General features: G+C 45.7%; 1 non-coding gene and 1 pseudogene across 1 annotated transcript; one reads left to right on the top strand and one right to left on the bottom strand.

The window, feature by feature from the left end:
- The first annotated feature begins 17,366 nt into the window (after nt 1-17,366).
- Trnas-uga (transfer RNA serine (anticodon UGA)) lies at nt 17,367-17,441 on the top strand. The gene has a single exon. It is a non-coding gene; the product is annotated as a tRNA-Ser (tRNA).
- Nucleotides 17,442-18,108: 667 nt separating this feature from the next.
- Nucleotides 18,109-18,226, bottom strand: LOC126092982 (5S ribosomal RNA; annotated as a pseudogene).
- Between the last annotated feature and the right edge of the window lie 3,814 nt (nt 18,227-22,040).

Raw genomic sequence — 22,040 nt, forward strand, 5'->3', positions numbered from 1 at the left:
ACGACAGCCAACGTATGTGTGAGAAACGAAGATCTGTGTCCGGTTCATGGAATTCTTTCTCTGTTTACCTGTGCGTGACACAATTACACGCGACTTCTATTACAATGGCTACAAATATTAAATTGTCAGATGAAAATCTAATTTTGCACTGTTTGTGAGTCAATCTGAAGTAGCAGGAATCTGTCATCGTTCCCACGTATGTACCAAGTTTCTTTGAAGTTGCTTCAAGAAGTCCTGAGCTATGGTTTGTCACCCTTTTTAACCCTACCATGAACCATAGAGGTGCGAGTAGTGTCTTACTGTCACAGTATCTTTTCCTTGATACCAAGTGATGAATGTGTTGAGTTTAGCAGTGATTGCTTCATGTGTTATACAGAGTGTTCGCAAAACTTCCGTTACTCTCTTCTAGGGATTGTAGAGAGGGAGGGAGAGGTTACGTAATATTTTAAAAAGGAAACCATGTCCGGCAACGTAACGTTTCGATTCTGTGACGGTTTCAGTTCAGATGTGTAACGCATCCACAGCTGCTGAGGAAAAGAAAGAAGTCTCAGAGCTGCTTGTCCTGCTATGCAGTAGGGTAGACAGGATGATGTGTGCAATGTATGTAAAAACTTTGATGGTCGCCACATCGAGCCACTGTTGTAATGCATCAGTCTGTATGTGCAGTATGCTGGGTTCTTTCTTGTTTTGGGATAATGTAAACACGTAATGTTTAAATATTAATGCAAATAAATGTTCATCAGTGATAAATGGATGTTTAGTTATGTTTTCATTAGAAAAAAATACGTAATAAGTGTACTGCGTCGCTTCAGTCTGGAACCGAGCGACCGCTACGGTCGCAGGTTCGAATCTTGCCTCGGGCATGGATGTGTGTGATGTCCTTAGGTTAGTTGGGTTTAAGTAGTTCTAAGTTCTAGGGGACTGATGACCTCAGATGTTAAGTCCCATAGTGCTCAGAGCCATTTGAACCATTTTTTGTACTGCGTCACTTCTAATTTAGTTCCTCACGCAGAAGAGAATGAGATAAATATCTGAACTGAAACCGTCATAAAACAGAAACGGTATGTTTCCGGACATGGGTTTCTATTCAAAATATTATATACTCACTCCCCTCTATAAGTCCTAGAAGTTTGTGACGGGAATCTCCGAACTTCCTCTACAGATATGGAGCTCGGTTACTGTCTTTGCACCCCTCCACCATTTCCCCAGGGGTGAAACTTCATCAGGTCTGTCATCAATGATCTCGTCTCATCAAAAACTATTGAAAACTATTGATTCAATACTAACATCGGTCTTTAGTGAATATTTTTACTTGTCATGCATTCTCAGCCAAACCCCTCACCGAGCGTTCGCAGGGGTGTGTTACCTCCACAGCATATTTACAGAAATAATTATAGAAATAAGTCATGTATATACACAATTTGCTCTCAGTTGCCTCGTGCCTCTGCCGTTCCTGCTTTATGCTTCTATAGCCGTTGTCACCTCTTCCCCCCCTCTCTCCCCTCCCCCCCCCCACCCCCCCACCCCCCGCCAAATGGAAGGTTGGTGGTTCTCAACCCATAATGTTTCTTTTCAACTTCAGATCAAACGATTCAGTGGTTTAGCAGAAACGGACATGTAATAATTTTCATAAATGTATAAAGACGTGGTTTTGGTAACTTTATAAAACACGGATTTTTCCAGGGTGCCTCCCACGCACATACAGAGACACTAGTAGAAGTAGAAACACCCCATACAAAGAGTGCGTAAAGAATCAAACAATTAATTTAAAATCCAATCACAGATTCAGTCAGGATACGAAATTACAAATTCAGTGGTCACAACCACTGGTCGATTGCGGAATTATTGAGTGGGGTGAAAATCTCAATATGCGAATTTCGCCCGTTCAGTCAATTTCGATAAAGATCTTAGACTCAAAGATGTATTGTGGAGGCATAGGATCATCGGATGATAAGCTAAGAATAAATTTGTTACACTTGCAAAGCATGTTACTGAAGAAATTGCGTCTGCAATGGACTGTTAGAGTAAAGTGAAACACATTTATTTTAAATTCGTTTCGTGGTCACATTGTTCTGCCAGGATACATTTTTGTACTCGGCACTCGGGAACTGGCACTACAATGGATTAGCCAACTTAAGAACCAGGAAGCCATCCTTTTCCGACCGCGGTGAAGCAGCGGCAGAGTTCAGCGCAGTCTCCCCCGTAAGTCTAACGGCGTGGACTATTTTCTTAACGGTAGAGGCAGTCAGATCAAATGTTCAAATGTGTGTGAAATCCTATTGGACTTACCTGCTAAGGTCATCAGTTCCTAAGCTTACACACTACTTAACCTAAATAATCCTAAGGACAATCACACACACCCGTGCCCGAGGGAGGACTCGAACCTCCGACGGGACCAGCCGCACAGTCCATGACTGCAGCGCCACAGACCGCTCGGCTAATCCCGCGCGGCGGCAGTCAGTACAAGTTAACAAAAACAAGCGAAAACACGCTCTCACACCCTCTCTTACGTAGTCTCTAGACTCATCGTTTGTTAATGTCGCAAATGTCTTAGCTTACAGCAAGTTCTGGCCTCCATCACCTGGGAGTCCGAACGGAGTTCAAATCCATTCGACAATTCGGTCGCGTAGCGAGAATATCTACTCGATAATCGCAGGTGCTGTGTCAACGCGTCGTTCACGCAGTTTGCGCTGCGAATCGAATGCAAACATCACTCTGAGAGAATTTTGGCAAACTTTCCTGATATACCGTCTTTACAACGAATTTCGATTATTCTCATTGCCAAACTATTTCTCCCCTCTTTTCCTCAGAGTAGTTTTAGATCATTTATGTTCAGTTAGAACACCCAAGGCACTGTTATGAGCAGGTTCAGTATCAGAAATTTTGTATTTATATATATTCTTTATCTCGTGGAGAACAGGCTGTTACCATTGATAATCTGGTTCAAAATGGTTCAAATGGCTCTAGGCACATGGGAATTAACATCTGAGGTCATCAGTCCCCTAGACTTAGAACTACGTAAACCTAACTAACCTATGGACATCACACACATGCATGCCCGAGGTAGGATTCCAACCTGCGACCGTAGCAGCAGCGCGGTTCCGGACTGAAGCGCCTAGAACCCCTCGGCCACAACGGCCTGCTTAATAATCTGTCCTTTTGTTTTGGTGGTTTTCCTGCACTGTAAAGGCTACCTCTTGTGTTGTTTTATGCAGCTGATATACCAAAATTATACCGAAAGTATCTGACTTGCAGCCTTTCTGTTACGTCTGTAATATTCTCCCATGTCGCAAGTTGTTTAAACACTTACCAGCTGAAACACTTGCTATACATTCTAATTTCTGTTATCGCTTCGGTCAATGAGACAGGAAGCTCTTTTCAAGTAAGCATTTATTTATCTACAGATAGTTGGAGGAAGTAATGGTTAGAGCAGCTGATATGATGGTTATCTTCATTAATCCTTGAATAATGAGAACACAACATTTGTTTTTATATCAATTTTATTTGAACCTATAGATTGAATACTTACCAAGAAAAATCGCCAAACAGCCTATGTTTTGACAAGTTATTTTATTTAGACAACTAGTATCCGCATCTCGTTAATGCAATCTTCGTGCCTCTATGCACTCCATGTATGGACACTCAGATATATCGATACTTGCATAACTAGAGCCATCAGCACCTTGATTCCGTGAACTAGTTTTTGAAGTGTTTATTTCGAAGACTTGACAACAATGACGTGGTAACAGTAATGTCATTCAGCCACCCTTTAAATGAGCTATACTAAATCCGTCATTAATCACGCCGATTCTGCCCCGAAGTGGGACAAAAGCGCAAGAAAAAGAAGATCATAGTTTCAAGCCAGTTAGTAACACTGTATACAGATGTATGTGAATGTGAATATAGACAAACCGTTATTAGCGATATATTGCTACAGAAGCATGTAATTGTGGATGTCGACAACCTTTTATTAGCACTACCTTGCTTTTCGTCAGACCAGGCATTTATCTCATCACATGGATTTATTACAATTTTAATTGGCAGGTCCTGCCCAGTCGTCTCTCACAGGGTGCCTAAGGGATGCTGATTTCGCGGATGACTATACAACGAATCAAGCAAATCACATTAATAGTTTTTACTACAGTAAAGTAGATTGACAGCACTTAACTTTGGTTTACAAGAACGTATCGCAAGCGATTGACGACTTGCGAACTGGCAGTATCCTTCACTATATACAGGGTCCATGTAAGCATTCACACTCGCTCGTAAGTCACTGCTGTCGTTAATATCACTGATCATCTAGGCCTCTCAGCTAGTGTCCGTCTTCTATTGTGCGGCCGACGCTGGCAGGATCGGCGCTTATATTGTCTTCGTATACAGGCTGCTTCTATCGTGGTGCGATTCTAGTCAACGGGCTATTGGCTGACGTCGTCTCACAGCCATCTCTGCTCTAGAGTACTTCATCTTCTTGCCGGCGCTTGTCGATACGCTGGGACAGACATGCTGTTTATGGCGAGTGAAAAGACGTTGGTAGATGGCTGTTATTTTATTATTACGTCCAGCCATCCACATATGAGCTTTTTGTGGTTCTCTTAACTTACATCACAGCCAACGAGGGCATCGAACATAACAGCTTGGAGTTGTCAAGTCTTCGAAGTAAACACTCGATACAATTTACGGAATCCAGATACTGATGGCTCCAGTTATGCAAGTACCGATATATCTGATTATCTACACGTGTCCGCCAACGATAGCTGAATGGCCAGCGTGACGGACTGTCAATCCTCTGGGCTCCGGTTTGATTCCTGGCTGGGTCTTGATTATCTACACGTGTCCGCCCCCGATAGCTGAATGGCCAGCGTGACGGACTGTCAATCCTCTGGGCTCCGGTTTGATTCCTGGCTGGGTCAAGGAAATTTCTCCGCCCAGGCACTGAGTGTTGTTGTGTCCTCATCATCATCCTATCATCCTCATCGACTGCAGGGCGCCGAAGTGGCGTCAAATTGAAAGACCGGCACCCGGCGAACGGCCAGCCCGACGAGGGGCCCTAGCCATACGATTAAATAAAGTATCTATACGTGGGGTAGATAGCAGCCCGAATGTGGCATTAATGAGATGCCGAAACTAATTGTCTAAATAAAATAACCTCCCAAAGCATACGGTTGTCTAGCGATTTTCATTGGTAAATACACTCCTGGAAATGGAAAAAAGAACACATTGACACCGGTGTGTCAGACCCACCATACTTGCTCCGGACACTGCGAGAGGGCTGTACAAGCAATGATCACACGCATGGCACAGCGGACACACCAGGAACCGCGGTGTTGGTCGTCGAATGGCGCTAGCTGCGCAGCATTTGTGCACCGCCGCCGTCAGTGTCAGCCAGTTTGCCGTGGCATACGGAGCTCCATCGCAGTCTTTAACACTGGTAGCATGCCGCGACAGCGTGGACGTGAACCGTATGTGCAGTTGACGGACTTTGAGCGAGGGCGTATAGTGGGCATGCGGGAGGCCGGGTGGACGTACCGCCGAATTGCTCAACACGTGGGGCGTGAGGTCTCCACAGTACATCGATGTTGTCGCCAGTGGTCGGCGGAAGGTGCACGTGCCCGTCGACATGGGACCGGACCGCAGCGACGCACGGATGCACGCCAAGACCGTAGGATCCTACACAGTGCCGTAGGGGACCGCACCGCCACTTCCCAGCAAATTAGGGACACTGTTGCTCCTGGGGTATCGGCGAGGACCATTCGCAACCGTCTCCATGAAGCTGGGCTACGGTCCCGCACACCGTTAGGCCGTCTTCCGCTCACGCCCCAACATCGTGCAGCCCGCCTCCAGTGGTGTCGCGACAGGCGTGAATGGAGGGACGAATGGAGACGTGTCGTCTTCAGCGATGAGAGTCGCTTCTGCCTTGGTGCCAATGATGGTCGTATGCGTGTTTGGCACCGTGCAGGTGAGCGCCACAATCAGGACTGCATACGACCGAGGCACACAGGGCCAACACCCGGCATCATGGTGTGGGGAGCGATCTCCTACACTGGCCGTACACCTTGGTGATCGTCGAGGGGACACTGAATAGTGCACGGTACATCCAAACCGTCATCGAACCCATCGTTCTACCATTCCTAGACCGGCAAGGGAACTTGCTGTTCCAACAGGACAATGCACGTCCGCATATATCCCGTGCCCCCCAACGTGCTCTAGAAGGTGTAAGTCAACTACCCTGGCCAGCAAGATCTCCGGATCTGTCCCCCATTGAGCATGTTTGGGACTGGATGAAGCGTCGTCTCACGCGGTCTGCACGTCCAGCACGAACGCTGGTCCAACTGAGGCGCCAGGTGGAAATGGCATGGCAAGCCGTTCCACAGGACTACATCCAGCATCTCTACGATCGTCTCCATGGGAGAAAAGCAGCCTGCATTGCTGCGAAAGGTGGATATACACTGTACTAGTGCCGACATCGTGCATGCTCTGTTGCCTGTGTCTATGTGCCTGTGGTTCTGTCAGTGTGATCATGTGATGTATCTGACCCCAGGAATGTGTCAATAAAGTTTCCCCTTCCTGGGACAATGAATTCACGGTGTTCTTTTTTCAATTTCCAGGAGTGTATATGATCGGCCACTGTCCCGGTCCATAATGTATCAACAGATACTGAGTGAATCGTTCTCACCTTTCCTTAATTAACCACCGTAGGAGATACTGACTTGGTGGGAAATCCTTATAAATATGTTTTTGTATCCTGCCTGGAAGGTGGCGCGTGGGTCTTCTCCTGTAAACTGAAGGGTAGGCCGAATGTAGGAAGTGAGTAGGAGCAGGGAAATGTTCTCGGTACAGCTTTTACGTGAAAGTGCATTTAATTATTAGTTAATGACATACGTAACTTTACACTGAAGAGCCCGTAGGTGCGACTGGATAGGCATCAACGTTAATAGCCACTAGTAGTAGGACAAACTATCATTCAAGTAACAAAGTCAGTAATGGTCCCCTATGAAGTAGAAACAATGTTGCTAGGTCGTCTCCTCGGAATCAGATGGACTGAATCCGGAGCGACGCTCGTAGAGCTGCACAGCGCCGGCTAGAGGGCGCTGTCGTTGGTGTCTTGTGCCAACTTATGGACTTGCACCTACGCCGTGGCATCGTTGCTGTCGATACCACATATGTAGCCAGAGTTACTACTTCTTGAGACATTCTTATATTATCCAGTTGACAACAAGGAATTAGAGAAGTGGGCAACCAGTGTTGACGAAATGAAATCTTGTGGGGTTGCCTGCTAGCTGCCCATCCGTGACAGGCGTGGGCGGTCATCGGCGGCGCAGGCGTCGCAGACGGCACCCTTGGGCTCACCGGTCGCCCTCATGAAACATTCACAGCGGTGCGGCAGGCCACGCCGGCCGGCTTGTCTGCAGTGTTGGCGATATGCTGATACCGAGCCAGCAGGCACCTGGGTGGTACACGCCCGCAGTTCGACGCATATCGATCTCATTCAACAAGATTCAGACCTACAGGAGACCAAGCAAACACTCCCCACAAACAATATTTCGCTGTCGACTTTCGCGCTGGTCCTACAAGAACACTAGTGTGAAAAAGTTCAGTACAATCGATAAATGAGGTAGTACTCTCTGTAAGAGATATATGGGCTTTGTCGGGGAGAGTAAAGCTTGTTCACTAGACATTTCAAAAATCATAAACACCTCATTACAAGAGTTTTTGAGACAGTGAGACACATACAAAGGAACAAGTAGTAGAAGAAATTTCCTCCGAGTAACAAAATAGTTTTCATTAGACAGGAAATCAGGCTCATCGCAAGTATTCAGCGTTGTGTCTCTTCACAGTTTTGCAAGCTAGAATTAGTGGATAAAATATTCTAGGGTAGCAACTCCCGTAATTTCAGCTGCTAATCCTCCAGGTTTCAATTACAGAAAACCATCAACGTCGACAGGAGGAAAAGTGACAGTCGAAAATGACAAAACCCGTGACGAAAACTGTTCAGAATCTGACAGATAAACATTTGCTAACAATATAAGAAGATCAATTTTAGGTGCCATACAAGAAGCAAGAGTTCTGACAAGGTTCAAAATAAAGACAAGCCGAACTATAATCTACGGTAATACAAGGAATAATCAAGCAATATAAGGCTCATATTACGTTGCAATAGCCTGAAACATACGGTCTGACCGGCAGAGGTGCTGGATATGTTCGGTCCTATGAAAAGCAAAGTTTGTCCCCGAATGCCTGGAATAGATAAGTTTGAACTCAAATGTGTAACTTGAAAGATGATTTAGTTTTAAATGCTAGTGCTGTGAGCAGATTCCTTTGGAGAAATCACACAACAGGGTTTAAAATAATGTTTGAAGGCATGAGTCTGTTATTATTTATCAGAGTGTGTACTGTTACGTAACTTTCTGGCAGATCATCTTGCCTTTCACAGGCAATGCTATTACCAGTTGACACTTTCCTCTGCAGACTGGAAACAATCTGTCTGGCTGTAGCTAAGCCGTTTCTCCACAACATCCTTTATTCCAATAATAAAGGATTATTTTTTTGAAAATTGAAAAGTACGAGAGTGATACAGTCAGGACGATATCCTGCATATCTTAGTAACTAAGAGCACTGAGCGCCAACAGTAGAGTTCTGGGTTCGAGTTGGTACGATAGGGATAACAGCAACAAAGGCTGAGGAATGGAAATGATTGGAGGTTGTGCGGTCGTCTACCTTTCTTATATGAAAACACAATATATGGGCAGCAGAAAAATAAAAAATAAAACAACATTCGACAAGTAACGAAATTCACTATAAATATACAACCATAAAAGAAACTTTTAAGTAACAAAGAAGATCAGCAAACTTGAAATTTAATATCCTGGACTGCTTGAAATGCTTACCTAGTAATGCAGAATAACAAGGATCAGTTTTTGAGTAATTAAAATAGAAAATGGAAGAACAAGATCTAGAGAATAATAGAACAGTACCAATAACACTAAGAATCAACAGGATCCATTTACACTGTGCCAAGCTAAGGAATTGCAGATCACAACGACTACATAAAATTTTATAATAAATGATTAACGCTAACCGTAAACCCAAAAACAAATTTAATTATCCTAGAACCACGCATCCAAACTACTGACAACCACCACAAAAGATACGATAACATGAGCATCAGAATTAATAGCGTAAACAGCACTACTAAATCGCCTTAAACCAATTTTAACTTAAAGTGCAAATGTATCATAAAGTAAAATATACAAAGTTGGTTTCATCCAGCACAACGCGAGGACAGCACGAAGGAATGTTATCCACGAGATTCACAAGCAATAAACAATCACACACTAAATCAGTTAAACGTAATATAGGAACAAGGCCACATTTGTACAGATCCACTGCCCATTAATGCTGCTGCAGCGCCGTCACTATATTTTGGACGTTACTTCAGAAACGTAGCATTGCAGCATTTGCCGAAGACATGCGTAATCAGTGAGCGCAGGATGTTAACATGTTGGTTATAACAACAGGTCTCTTTATGGAATGCGAGATAGACCAGACCTCGCACCTAATTAACCCTGCCAGTGCAGGGGTAAGACAGGGTTCTTATGGGAAAGGCCGAGCCGTTTCTACTCTGATGGTTCGCAGAAATGTGACTGGAAGCATTATATAGACACAACAAATGAGCCGCTATCCAGTATAAATAAGTGTGTTCGTTTAGAAGCGATATTCACAGCCTGACAGACCTATGACAACGGGCTACGCCGGACACCACAGGAGAATGGGTCGGCCGGCCGCGGTGGTCTCGCGGTTAAGGCGCTCAGTCCGGAACCGTGGGACTGCTACGGTCGCAGGTTCGAATCCTGCCTCGGGCATGGATGTGTGTGATGTCCTTAGGTTAGTTAGGTTTAAGTAGTTCTAAGTTCTAGGGGACTGATGACCACAATAGTTAAGTCCCATAGTGCTCAGAGCCATTTGAACCATTTTTTGAGAATGGGTCAGCTACCAGCCACCACGAACCTAGTCAGCTGAGACATGTGCATCTTCTAGCAGCAAACCCTCCTTCTCGGAATTGGTGATTCTCCCTGGTCGCCGCACTCCCTCCAACGCTAGTGGAGATGTCACGACGCTATGCACCACCACCTGCTGAGGTGGAATTCGCCACCAGAAGGCTGGTATCATCTGCAAGTGTTCTAGCCATCTTCCGTGCCGCGGACGCGGCCTGCAAGTAGCTGCGACATACCCAACTGGGCCATGTGCTGCTATCTGACCAGCAGCTTCAAGACATTGGGGCGCTTACATCAGATTCTACCGTTTGATCTCGGCTGACACTGAGCAGCAGTCACCTATCATGGTCGTATGCCGACAAGTTATAGTAAAGTATGCCGAAAAGTTATAATAAAGTAAATGACCCTTAATATTGGGTTACTAAGCTACAAACGGCCTCCTCCATGCCACAATTCTCTGTTACTGCCCAGTGCTGCGCAGAAGTGGTGCATCACCCCGAGGTCAACTTCGTTACGTGCGTTAGTGTAGTTCCTATTTCCTGTATACACAAGGAACACTGTATAACTGGGAGACTTAAATTGTAATGGCACTAGTGCAGTGTTCATTGCAACTCACACAAACACTCACACACAAGACCCCATCACAGTCTGTGGTCTGTGGGAACCACAATGATCAGACTTCCAGACACCAAGACATCTTGTACTTTCAATCCTCGGTGCTGCAGGCTGTTTCACTGCTCCACAACACCATTTCAGTCACTTAGCTAAAAGAAGCTGCCCTGTCCACCATTCATTAGAAGCCACTATCACAAGCTGCCAGCAGTTAAATGCCACTCGTCTCCCTAGGTCTACACACTCAATCTTCGTGACTCCACTGCTGCCTGACTAACTGCCAGGCTACAAGAACCAGCCATGTTTCTTGCCTACGGGGCCGCTCCATTGTATTGTCAGCTTGATGACTGCTACTTGTCTCCCCATGTGTACATCCCACGACCAAGTCGTTCTGTTGTTCATGACCAACCCGGGAACCAGCGACTCCAAGAGGAAGGCAGCTCTGGACAGCGCACTCTTCATGAACCCGACGCGGCCCCGGCGCTGTCTTAGAATTGTCGCTACTCAGCTGTCACATACCAGACTTCTTCCAATTGACATCGCCAACCCTGACAACAGCTCTAGAACACGGTGGAACTTTCGACTGCACTGTGTACCCCAAATCTTAACACAGAATTTCCGTCTGGAATTCTATTTTAATCTACACTAAAGTTTCAGTTTTTTAAGGGAGCTTGAGATCTCGTGAGGTGAAAAGTATTTTTCAGCAAGAAACTGGAATCCACTTCAGTGAATCAAAAAAGGCCGGCCGCGGTGGCCGTGCGGTTCTGGCGCTGCAGTCCGGAACCGCGACGCTGCTACGGTCGCAGGTTCGAATCCTGCCTCGGGCATGGGTGTGTGTGGTGTCCTTAGGTTAGTTAGGCTTAAGTGGTTCTAAGTTCTAGGGGACTTATGACCTAAGATGTTGAGTCCCATAGTGCTCCGAGCCATTTATTTGAATCAAAAAGGCTAGTATGTAGGTAAATGTTAACTAGGCATGTAACCACAATACTTGGTGTTAGAGACAGTATGACCACCCATGTATGAAACTGAAATCTCTAGGAAGTACACTGTCCAGTCACATTACTCTGACCAGAAATCAAAAGTCTGAATAACCACGTTTTGCAGAGCGGAAGACTGCGAGCTGTACAGAAAGAAAGTCAGTGGGCTTTTGGAAGGTACCGACAGGGATTGTGGACCCGTGCCCCATTTCAGTGGTGTGGCCACCTGTGCCACTGTGCTAGGTTTCTCCTTAGAGGATCCAAGGCAGAAAAGCTCCGATCGAGGTTGTCCACAGATTCTCAGTTAGGTTTACATCCGAAGAGTTTCGTGGTCAGCGAAGTACGGTAGACTCACCCTGGCGTTCTTTGAACTGCATTGTCCTTCTGGTAGATGCCATCGAGTCGAAGAGAATCTGACTGCATGTAGGGATGGACGTGGCCCTCAAGGGTAGACGTACACTTGTATTGATCCATTATATGTTCCAGAATGACTAAATCACCTAGGGAATGCCACGAAAACTTTCCTCAGACCATCCTCCGACCTAGATCCTTCGGTCGATTGTTGCTTCCAGTCATTTGACAATGTATATCCCAACGACCGTCTGTCCGGTGAAGCATAAAACGCGATTATCTGTAAAGGCCACCTGCTGCCACTCAATGGACGTCCAGTTTCGCTACTGGCGTGAAAATTTCAGCATTTACAGCCGTTGAACAGCAGCCAGCATGTATGCATGAAACAGGCGCTTGCTACCGAGGCCCATACGCAGCACCTTTTTCTGAACGGTCGTTGAGGAGATACTGTTCGTATCTCCATCTCTCATATGGGGTTCAGTTGGTCATCACTTGAACGTCTATTTGCCGGTACATATCTCCTCTCCTGTCTTCAACCCCTGTCATCAATGGTCAGTGGTACACCAAAATTTCCTCCGCGCCGATTTTTGATAGCACCATTTTGCCATGCACGATACTTAAACCACAGTTTACAGAATTATCCGTTTTGGAAGTACTTCCACCCTTGGCCCGAAAGCTAATGTTCATGCCCTTCTGGACGTCAGATAAATCGCTCCGATTCTGCATTACTAAACGTCTACACCGTTTCCCGCATCTTCCGACACGCTTTAAATATTCTCCGCTGCTATTACTGCAGCGACATGTGACTGGTTACTGCACGTTGCCATCGAACATAGGCGGTGGTCCGGTTAATGTGACTGACTGTGTGTATAGCCCTGGGTTTAATGCAGATGATGTTAGCATTACGTAAACAGCAGTAACAGCATTTAGCTTCTCTGTAAGTGCTAATCCTAACAATTAACACAGGAATCAAATTGTCTATACCGACTACAAGCTGCGACTGAAAAGTCCTGCGAATGCTCTCAGAAAATAAGGGAGACAAGAGCTACAAATAAAATAACATTACTGGCCTTAGAAGTAATCACGATTAACTATAACACATTTCTGATACGGGTTCTAAACCTGTTACAAACTATCAGCAAAAGCTTCTTGTGGATTCGCTCGAAGCATCGTCGTGAACGCGCACTGTTGGTTGTTCGCAGCGTCTGCAAATGTTCATCAACAACAGTAGACACTGTTTTTGCGTACCTTTAACTTTCTGCTCTCATTCTCAAATGCAGACGCCTATTATCCACAAGCATCCGTCGCACTCTTACCTCGTTGTCTGGGAGTGTGCATGCTGATCCGAACGCCGTCCATCCTCGACACCGTCCTTTCCTTCTCTAAAGCGTTTAACCAACCTCGCTACCCTCACTCCACACACACACTTCCTGTAACATTCAATGATGAGTGACCGGTCCCTGCTGCCCGTTTCCTCCTGATTGCGAGAGAAGACTCTTGTACTGGTGGGTGCCTTTCCTTTGTGCAGCCTACAGCGTCATTATACGGTACCTGATCACCCACTTCCGAAGCCGGTAGCTACCTTCGACTGTGCGGATGACACCATGTGTGGCTGCACGGCCCCTCGTATTTTATGAACAGTAAGTGTTTGTGTGGTGTCACCGCCAGACACCACACTTGCTAGGTGGTAGCCCTTAAATCGGCCGCGGTCCGTTAGTATACGTCGGACCCGCGTGTCGCCACTATCAGTGGATGCAGACCGAGCGCCGCCACACGGCAGGTCTAGAGAAACTTCCTAGCACTCGCCGCAGTTGTACAGCCGACTTTGCTAGCGATGGTTCACTGACAAATACGCTCTCATTTGCCGAGACGATAGTTAGCATAGCCTTCAGCTACGTCATTTGCTACGACCTAGCAAGGCGCCATTACCAGTTACTATTGATGCTGTAAAACATGTACCGTCAAGAGCGGTGTTCATCAGTTATGGATTAAAGTTAAGTATTCCAGCAGCTACGTACGTTATTTGCTAGTCTCATTTCCTTGTCCTGTTCCAGACCTCACGCCAGCCCGCGTGAGCTTAAACGCGTGCCTTTCGGCTTCCTCATAGTGGGTTGGCTGTCTTGCCAATCCACAACAGTTTGGTGTTGTAATATTGATTTACTAATTCCCACAGGCGTCAAACTGAAATATATTCGACCAAGCTGCCCCTCCCTGGGGTAGAAGTCGCTTAGCCACTTGCTCTCAGCTACCAGCCAATGTAACATCCGACCCAACGTCTACTTACAGTATTCACCATGATTTAGGGTATTTGTCTTTTAAGCTTTATTTTTTTCTTAGCTGGATATACATAACTATCCAGAGAGGAATTGAATATATGTTTAAGAACTTTAATATCAGTGTCACTACCTTTTCAGTCAATCTGGTAGATTTTAGTTACATGGATTTCATGTCTATATGCCCGATAGTGAAGACTTCTTCAGCTTATTTTCGAAATCAAATAAGAGCAAAAAACCAGTTCATTGCTAACCTGCAATCTTCTGGTGGTATGGTCATCTGACCGTCGCCGAAAGTGGCAGAGTCGAAGCGGCGTGTTTTACAGAGCCTGTACTGCAGAAGAGTTGTCGCTGTTTGCTTTTTTAGCGCCAAGATCCAGAGTTAGTCTAATTTAAGTCTTTCATCTGTTCTGTTGAAACTCGTCACAAAAAATGTTTCCCACGATGGCCTTCCACACAGTTCGTATACAAAGATGTTTTACGTCGTGAAAACTCTGTTTAGAGGATGACAGTTTAACGGTATTTGAGAGCTGACTGAAGTCGAGAACAAATTGCTAAAATTTTCTGAAGAGGCTTGGAAAGTAGTACCAGGCTCCTATACTGAAAATGCACGGTAATTCTCACAGTGGTTGCAGATTGTAGCCATCTGAGTACAGCTGAAGGGCAATCCCTGTAACTGGCGTTTGTCTTTCACTTTGTTCGCTACTTAGTCTATACATCACATAGTACACCAACTGTCAAGCAATTCCCTTCTCTCAATTAAGAAACCACTCCCGTGCTCTCTCGTGAGATCCCAAGTTAATAAAACTACTTTGAGTTCCAATTTATTCTCTTCTGTAATCCGACAACCACGTGGCATAATGAATTTCTTGTGATTTTAAATAATGTTTCTGTTACGAGTTTTTGGAAAATACAGTCACTGACATTTCATTGCCATATGTTAACAACTTTACTTTTTGGATCTTTACGTAGTCACTAGCTGTGTTTGCTAAGCTAAAGAACGTATTGCCGTTTTAAATATAATGAATTTTCCTCGTATCTTTGGAAAAATGATAACCTTTACTGCAACCAAGATCTAAATTACGTAATTTGAAATCACACGCCTGCTAGTAAAATATGTATTGTGACGTCCTGTCTCTCAGGTATACAGAGACTTAATTAACATAAAAAGGTCAGGTGCAGTATTGACGCGTGATTTATTTTCCCAAAGTTAAATTTATAAATATCATCTATGTATTTGGTTTAGTTCCCTTGTTTGTCTCTGTCTTACTCACTGTTCCAATACGAACGCTCTTAAGTTAGTATCTCACTTTCAGGGTGTAGGAAACCGTTAGCACCAACTTTAAGCAATCGTAAGAGCATTGTAGAATCAGCATTTTGAGAAACCAATGGTCGTAACTGCATATTTATGATGTAACGAGGCGTTTAGTGTGAAATGCTTGTGAATCTTGTGTTTGTAAACTGCTTACGTTACATAACAAATAAGCTTGTCGCATCGACTATCAGGGCACTACCTTCAAAAACGATACACAGTTGTCTATGAAGTGTCTGCAATGGAGTTTACCACTGAAACCTTCTGGCAGATTAAAACTGTGTGCCCGACCGAGACTCGAACAGGGGACCTTTGCCTTTCGCGGGCAAGTGCTCTACCAACTGAGCTACCGAAGCACGACTCACGCACGGTACTCACAGCTTTACTTCTGCCAGTACCTCGTCTCCTACCTTCCAAACTTTACAGAAGCTCTCCTGCGAAACTTGCAGAACTAGCACTCCTGAAAGAAAGGATATTGCGGAGACATGGCTTAGCCACAGCCTGGGGGATGTTTCCAGAATGAGATTTTCACTCTGCAGCGGAGTGTGCGCTGATATGAAACTTTCTGGCAGATTAAAACTGTGTGCCCGACCGAGACTCGAACTCGGGACCTTTGCCTTTCGCGGGCAAGTGCTCTACCAACTTTTTTTTTTTTTAGTGGACCGGTGGGGGCTCGGGGGGCAAAGTGGGCAGGGGTCGAAACCTGAGGCCTGGCCACAGTGTCCCCCTCACCACCACCGAGCCTGTGATGCTTAGGGAAGTGGGAGAAACAGGAATCAACGGTAGTGGAAGGCTTTGTTATTTATTTATTTGCATGTGTTTTTGTAACATTCACTAATAGCATGAAATTATGGGAACACATATGCGAAAGAGAAAATGAAATATAAATTCTGGGTAAAGAAAAAGAAAGGAAAAAGGAAAAGCAAAAAGAAATAAAATCCGCGCAATCTGCGACGCGCTCTCCCATCCGCGGAGGTCAGAAGTAGAATAAATCGTCGGCGGTTGAAACTCAGACACCGCCGGGGGAGAAGGGGTGGGTGCCCTCTGTGCCAGGCACCCCCCAACTCAGTGGAGGTCTAACAAAGACCGCTCGAAGATAGTTAGCAAATAATGTTCAGTAACGTGGCGTGTTTTCGAGAGCTGCATGGGCTGTTCGTAAATAGGTCCAGAAGTCGAGGCGGGATTTAGGTCCCTCATGAAAGAGATAAGCGACCGCCCACCCTTTGACCCACGTAATAGCATGACTTTTGGCGGCGGGAAAATGTCGGTCCTCCGGGTATAGAAACATTCGAGGCTCGACTGTGTCTGGTGTCACCCGGAGATAGCAGGCAATGATTTGCTGCACGAAGCGCCATACATCTCGCGATGAGGCGCATGTCAGACGGTGTTCATCAGTGTCCAGTTGCTGGCAAAGGAGACAAAGAGGGGATTCTGACAAGCCAATGTTGTGCAGGCGCTGCTTCGTGGCAAATTTCCTGTTGACTATGTGATACCACAGTGCCCGGACGTTCGTAGGGAGGAAGGGCTGGTGGACGGTAGTCCACACTATGGGCCACTGGATGGAGGGGTGTTTGGTCTCCATCCAACTGAGCTACCGAAGCACGACTCACGCCCGGTACTCACACAGTTTTAATCTGCCAGAAAGTTTCGTATCAGCGCACACTCCGCTGCAGAGTGAAAATCTCATTCTGGAAACATCCCCCAGGCTGTGGCTAAGCCATGTCTCCGCAATATCCTTTCTTTCAGGAGTGCTAGTTCTGCAAGTTTCGCAGGAGAGCTTCTGTGAAGTTTGGAAGGTAGGAGACGAGGTACTGCCAGAAGTAAAGCTGTGAGTACCGTGCGTGAGTCGTGCTTCGGTAGCTCAGTTGGTAGAGCACTTGCCCGTGAAAGGCAAAGGTCCCGAGTTCGAGTCTCGGTCGGGCACACAGTTTTAATCTGCCAGAAAGTTTCATATCAGCGCACACTCCGCTGCAGAGTGAAAATCTTATTCTGGAGTTTACACTGTTTACGGTTTGTGAGAAACGAAAAGTTGTGTCGGAACAGGACTCGATCCCGGATTTCCCCGTATTGCGAGCAGTCGCCTTAACAATATCGGCATCTGCGCAGGCCTACGGGATTGGTCCAAACTCAGATGTGTCCCAGAGCTCACAACTCTTACGCTCCGCATTGTGTGATTGCCACACAGAGAGAGACAAACATTTTATCATCATTTTAGTGCGTCGAGACATGTATACGTCAATGACGGTTACAACGTATGTGTTTATTCGGTGTCTGAATCTTAATATTGCAATGTCCTTCAGAGATGTATATATGTCTGAAAGAACAGAAGCTGCACTAATGATTACTAAACCTAAACTAAACTAAACTCCGCTCGGACAGGCCATGAAGGCCCAACGGTAACGACGGCCGCCCTGCCATCCTTAGCCCATAGGCATCACTCGATGCGGATATGGTGGTTGGGGGGGGGGGGGGGGGGGACGTGTGGTCAGCACAGCGCACTCCCGGCCGTTGTCAGTTATCGTGACCGGAGCCGCTACTTCTCGGTCAAGCAGCTCCTCAGTTTGTCTCACAAGGGCTGAGCGCACCCCGCTTACCAACAGCGCTGGACAGACCGGATGGTCACCCACCCAAGTGCTAGCCCAGCCCGACAGCGCTTAACTTCGGTGATCTAACGGGAACCGGTGTTACCACTGCGGCATGGCCGTTGGCTTCTGACGATCACAGACGTGGTAATTACACTGAGGTGACGAAAGTCATATGATATCGGTATATACATACACATGTGGCGGAAGTATCGCTTAAGCAAGGAATCAAAGGACAGTGCATTGGCGGCACTGTCATTTGAACTCAGACGATTTATTTGAAAAGGTCTGAGACGTGATTAAGGCCTCACGACGACAGTTAACAAAGACTGAATGAAGAATGCTAATTGGAAATCGCCGTGGTTTTCAGTAATCCACGATCCACAGTGTCAAGTGTGTGCCGAGAATACCAAATTCCAGGCACTACCACTCACCAAGGACAACACAGTGGCCGACGGCTTTCACTTAACGACCAGGAGACTGTGTAGAGTTGTCAGTGCTAACAGACACGCAACACTGCTTGAAACAACCACAAAAATCAATGTGGGACGTACGTCGAAATCATCCGTTAGAACAGTACGGCGTAATTTGGCGTTAATGGACTCTGGCAGCAGACGACGAACGCGAGTAGCTTTCCTAACAGCACGACGTCGTCTGCAACGCCTCACTTGGGCTCGTGATCGTATTGGTTAGGCTCTAGCCGACTGGAAAACAGTGGCATGGTCATCTCAGTCCCGATTTCAGTTGGTAAGAGCTGATGGTAGGGTTCGAGTGTGGCGATGACCCCACGAAGTTATGGACTCAAGCTATCAACAAGACACTGTGTGAGCTGATGGTGTCTCCATAATTGTGTTGGCTGTATTTGTACGGCTACTTAGAGATCAGTTGCAACAATTAATGGACGCATGGACGTCGTGTCCCCAAACAACGATGGAATTTTTACGGATGATAATGTGCCATGTTGTAGGGCCAAAATCGTTCGTGAGTGGTTTGAAGGAAATTGTGGGCATTTCGAGCAATACGTTTGGCCGCCCAGATCGCGCGACACGAATCACATCGAACATTTATGGGACAGACGTAATAGACAGGTCGGTTGAAGCACAAAATTCTGCAGCGGCAACACTTTCGCAGCTACAGACTGCTACAGAGGCAGCATATCTCCGGGGGCTTCCAACGACTTGAGTCCACACCACGTCGAATTACTGCGCTACACCGAGCATAAGTTGGCTCGACACTGTATTAGGAGATATCCCATGACTTTAGTCACCTCAGCATATTACGAAACGGATTGGCATTTTGTGAATCTGGTTGACGTCAGCTGTTTGTGACAAATGAAAATTTGTGACTTATCGGAACTCGCAGCCAGATTTCCCGCTTATTGTGACCGTGACTTGTCCCAGCAGCTCAGAATTTTCTTACGGTCTACACTAGAGATGGGCAAAACTGTTCTTTTCAGAGATTGGATCAGAACTGTTCACTCTCTGAAATGAATTAGCTCTTTTTCATGACTCACCACTCATTTACAATAGAAAATAAATGGAAGGCACATTGCCCTTTAAGCTTGGTTTATTCCAGTACTATACCTGTATTTTGATCTTATTTGATCCTATTTTGAAGTAACACAGATAATGAGTAAGAATTTTGTATTGTTTATTGAAATTTCCACGATATGACAAAGTTTTTGATTATTGATTTATTTTGCACTATCGTGGTTTTCTGGGTGATCGGAAAATGTTGTAACTTGAGATTTACCTTAACAATATATTTGGCTATAATGTATTAAAATTTCATTAACCTCATACAAATACATCGCAAGCCATATATTTTTAAAGTGAACGTTTCCTTCCGAAGACGCCTAAAATCGCAAAATCCGTACCAGAATAAGAAAAAAAAATATAAATTTGACTGTAAAACGAAAGTGCTGCATATAGCCTTACGCAGAATAAAACAAGGAAAATATTGGTGTATCACATTTTGCAATACATTTATCGGTTCGCTCGTAATTAAAGCGTAAATTCGAGTGTCCATCATAAAAATCCTATAGTAACAGGAGTCATCAGGAACCTAATCTAATCAGTTTAAACAAATAAAAATAAAATAAAAACAATTGATGTATACATAACATAATAATGTAATATACATAGCGGTATTACTACGAAGAACAATATCCAGTAGGGACGAACTCCGATGCAGAGGCGCTGAGTCGAGCAGGTCGAGCCGTGAGCTGTATTACTGCGTGAGCTGAGACCGCAGAGACCAGAGTGACACCTGAGTCGCTTTGCTCAACGCTCTGCCTAGAGTCGAGACGGTGGGGTGAGCGTTGAGCGGGCGAGTTCCGAGGGTGGGGGGAGCGGTGAACTCACCCGCTCCTAGACAAATCGTCCATTCCCTTGCGAGCAGGTTGTTGCAAGTAGTTCCTATGTTATCCGGTAGGTGGCTCTCTGTCCTGTTGCTCGCATCAACTGCCCAGAGGGCAGGACGTGCGACTGAAACGATCGCCGACAGAGTGCGATGCGAAGTTAAGCTGCACCAGACACTGCAAGCGGCAGACGACGCACAGAGACGGCACGGCATATGTGAAACACAAAATCCAATGGGGCACTGCACAATGCCGGCAGCCAAGGTAGAAGCAGGGCAGAGGCCAGCGCTGGCTGTGTTGTGTGGCGTGCACTGTGCTCTGACCAGCAGAGGCGCTGCTGATATGCTCTGTCTCTCTCTCTCTCTCCCTCTCTCTCTCTCTCTCTCTGCCGTGGGAAACGTTTGGAGCTACCGTTCCTTTTTTCTGAATCACTGATTGTTCACTCCTTTGAAATATTGAACTCTATGAATTAGTTCAAGAGCGGATCCCCCATCTCTAGTCTACACACACCAACTCCTACGTTTCAGAAATTTCACTCTGTACGTGAATCCGGTAGGCATAAATAGCGGATTAAGATCTAGATCGTCACCCATCAGATCCGAAGGACGTGGTTCTCGCGCATATGAGTTGATGGAACAGCGGTACCCACACTCGCTCGAAATAATTTTCAGTTCGACCAATTGACGATTGCGTCATTGTCCCCACATTACTGCTGGTACTTGCCTTGGATGGCCACCTGCCAGCTATCGGTGGTAAACTGAGACTGAGTTGAAGCGTGACGCCAATTTGTCAGCCTGTCGGGGAGCGCGGATGACCCCTGGCGAGAAGCGACGCAGACCGTTGCTTAGCTACAGAAAACATGGTTATGTTGCGCTGTCCATTACATATTATAATAGCGCACTGGTCAATTACACTGCATTAAAACATTGCTTTCAGCCGTCATCAAGATCTACATCTACACGACACTTTGTAAATCATATTTAAGTACCTGGTAGAGGGTTCCTCGAACCACGTTCACAATTCTCTGTTATTCCAATCTCGTATAAAGCGCGGAAAGAATGAACACTTATATCTTTCTGTACGAGCTCTGATTCCTCTTATTTTACCACGGTAATCGTTTCCTCCTATGTAGGTCTGTGTCAACAAAATATTTTCGAATTCGGAGGAAAAAGTTGGTTGGAATTTCGTGAAAAGATTCCGTCGCAATGAAAACCACCTTTCTCTTAATGATGTCCACCCCAAATCCTGTATCATTTCAGTGACACTTTTTCCCCTATTTCGCGATAATACAGAACGTGCTGCCCTTCTTTGAAACTTTTTCGATGTACTCCGTCTAACTTATCTGGTAAGGCACCCACACCGCGCAGCAGTATACTAAAAGAGGACGGACAAGCGTAGTGTAGGCCGTCTCCTCAGTAGATCTGTTACATTTTCTAAGTATCCTGCCAATAGAACGTAGTTTTTGGTTAGCCTTCCCCACAACATTTTCTGTGTATTCCTTCCAATTTAAGATGCTCATAATTATAATTCCCAGGTATTTGAATTTACAGCCTTAAGATTTGACTGATTTATCGTGTAACCG

Source organism: Schistocerca cancellata, chromosome 7, assembly GCF_023864275.1.
Source record: "Schistocerca cancellata isolate TAMUIC-IGC-003103 chromosome 7, iqSchCanc2.1, whole genome shotgun sequence".
NCBI classification, from domain to species: Eukaryota; Metazoa; Arthropoda; class Insecta; order Orthoptera; family Acrididae; genus Schistocerca; species Schistocerca cancellata.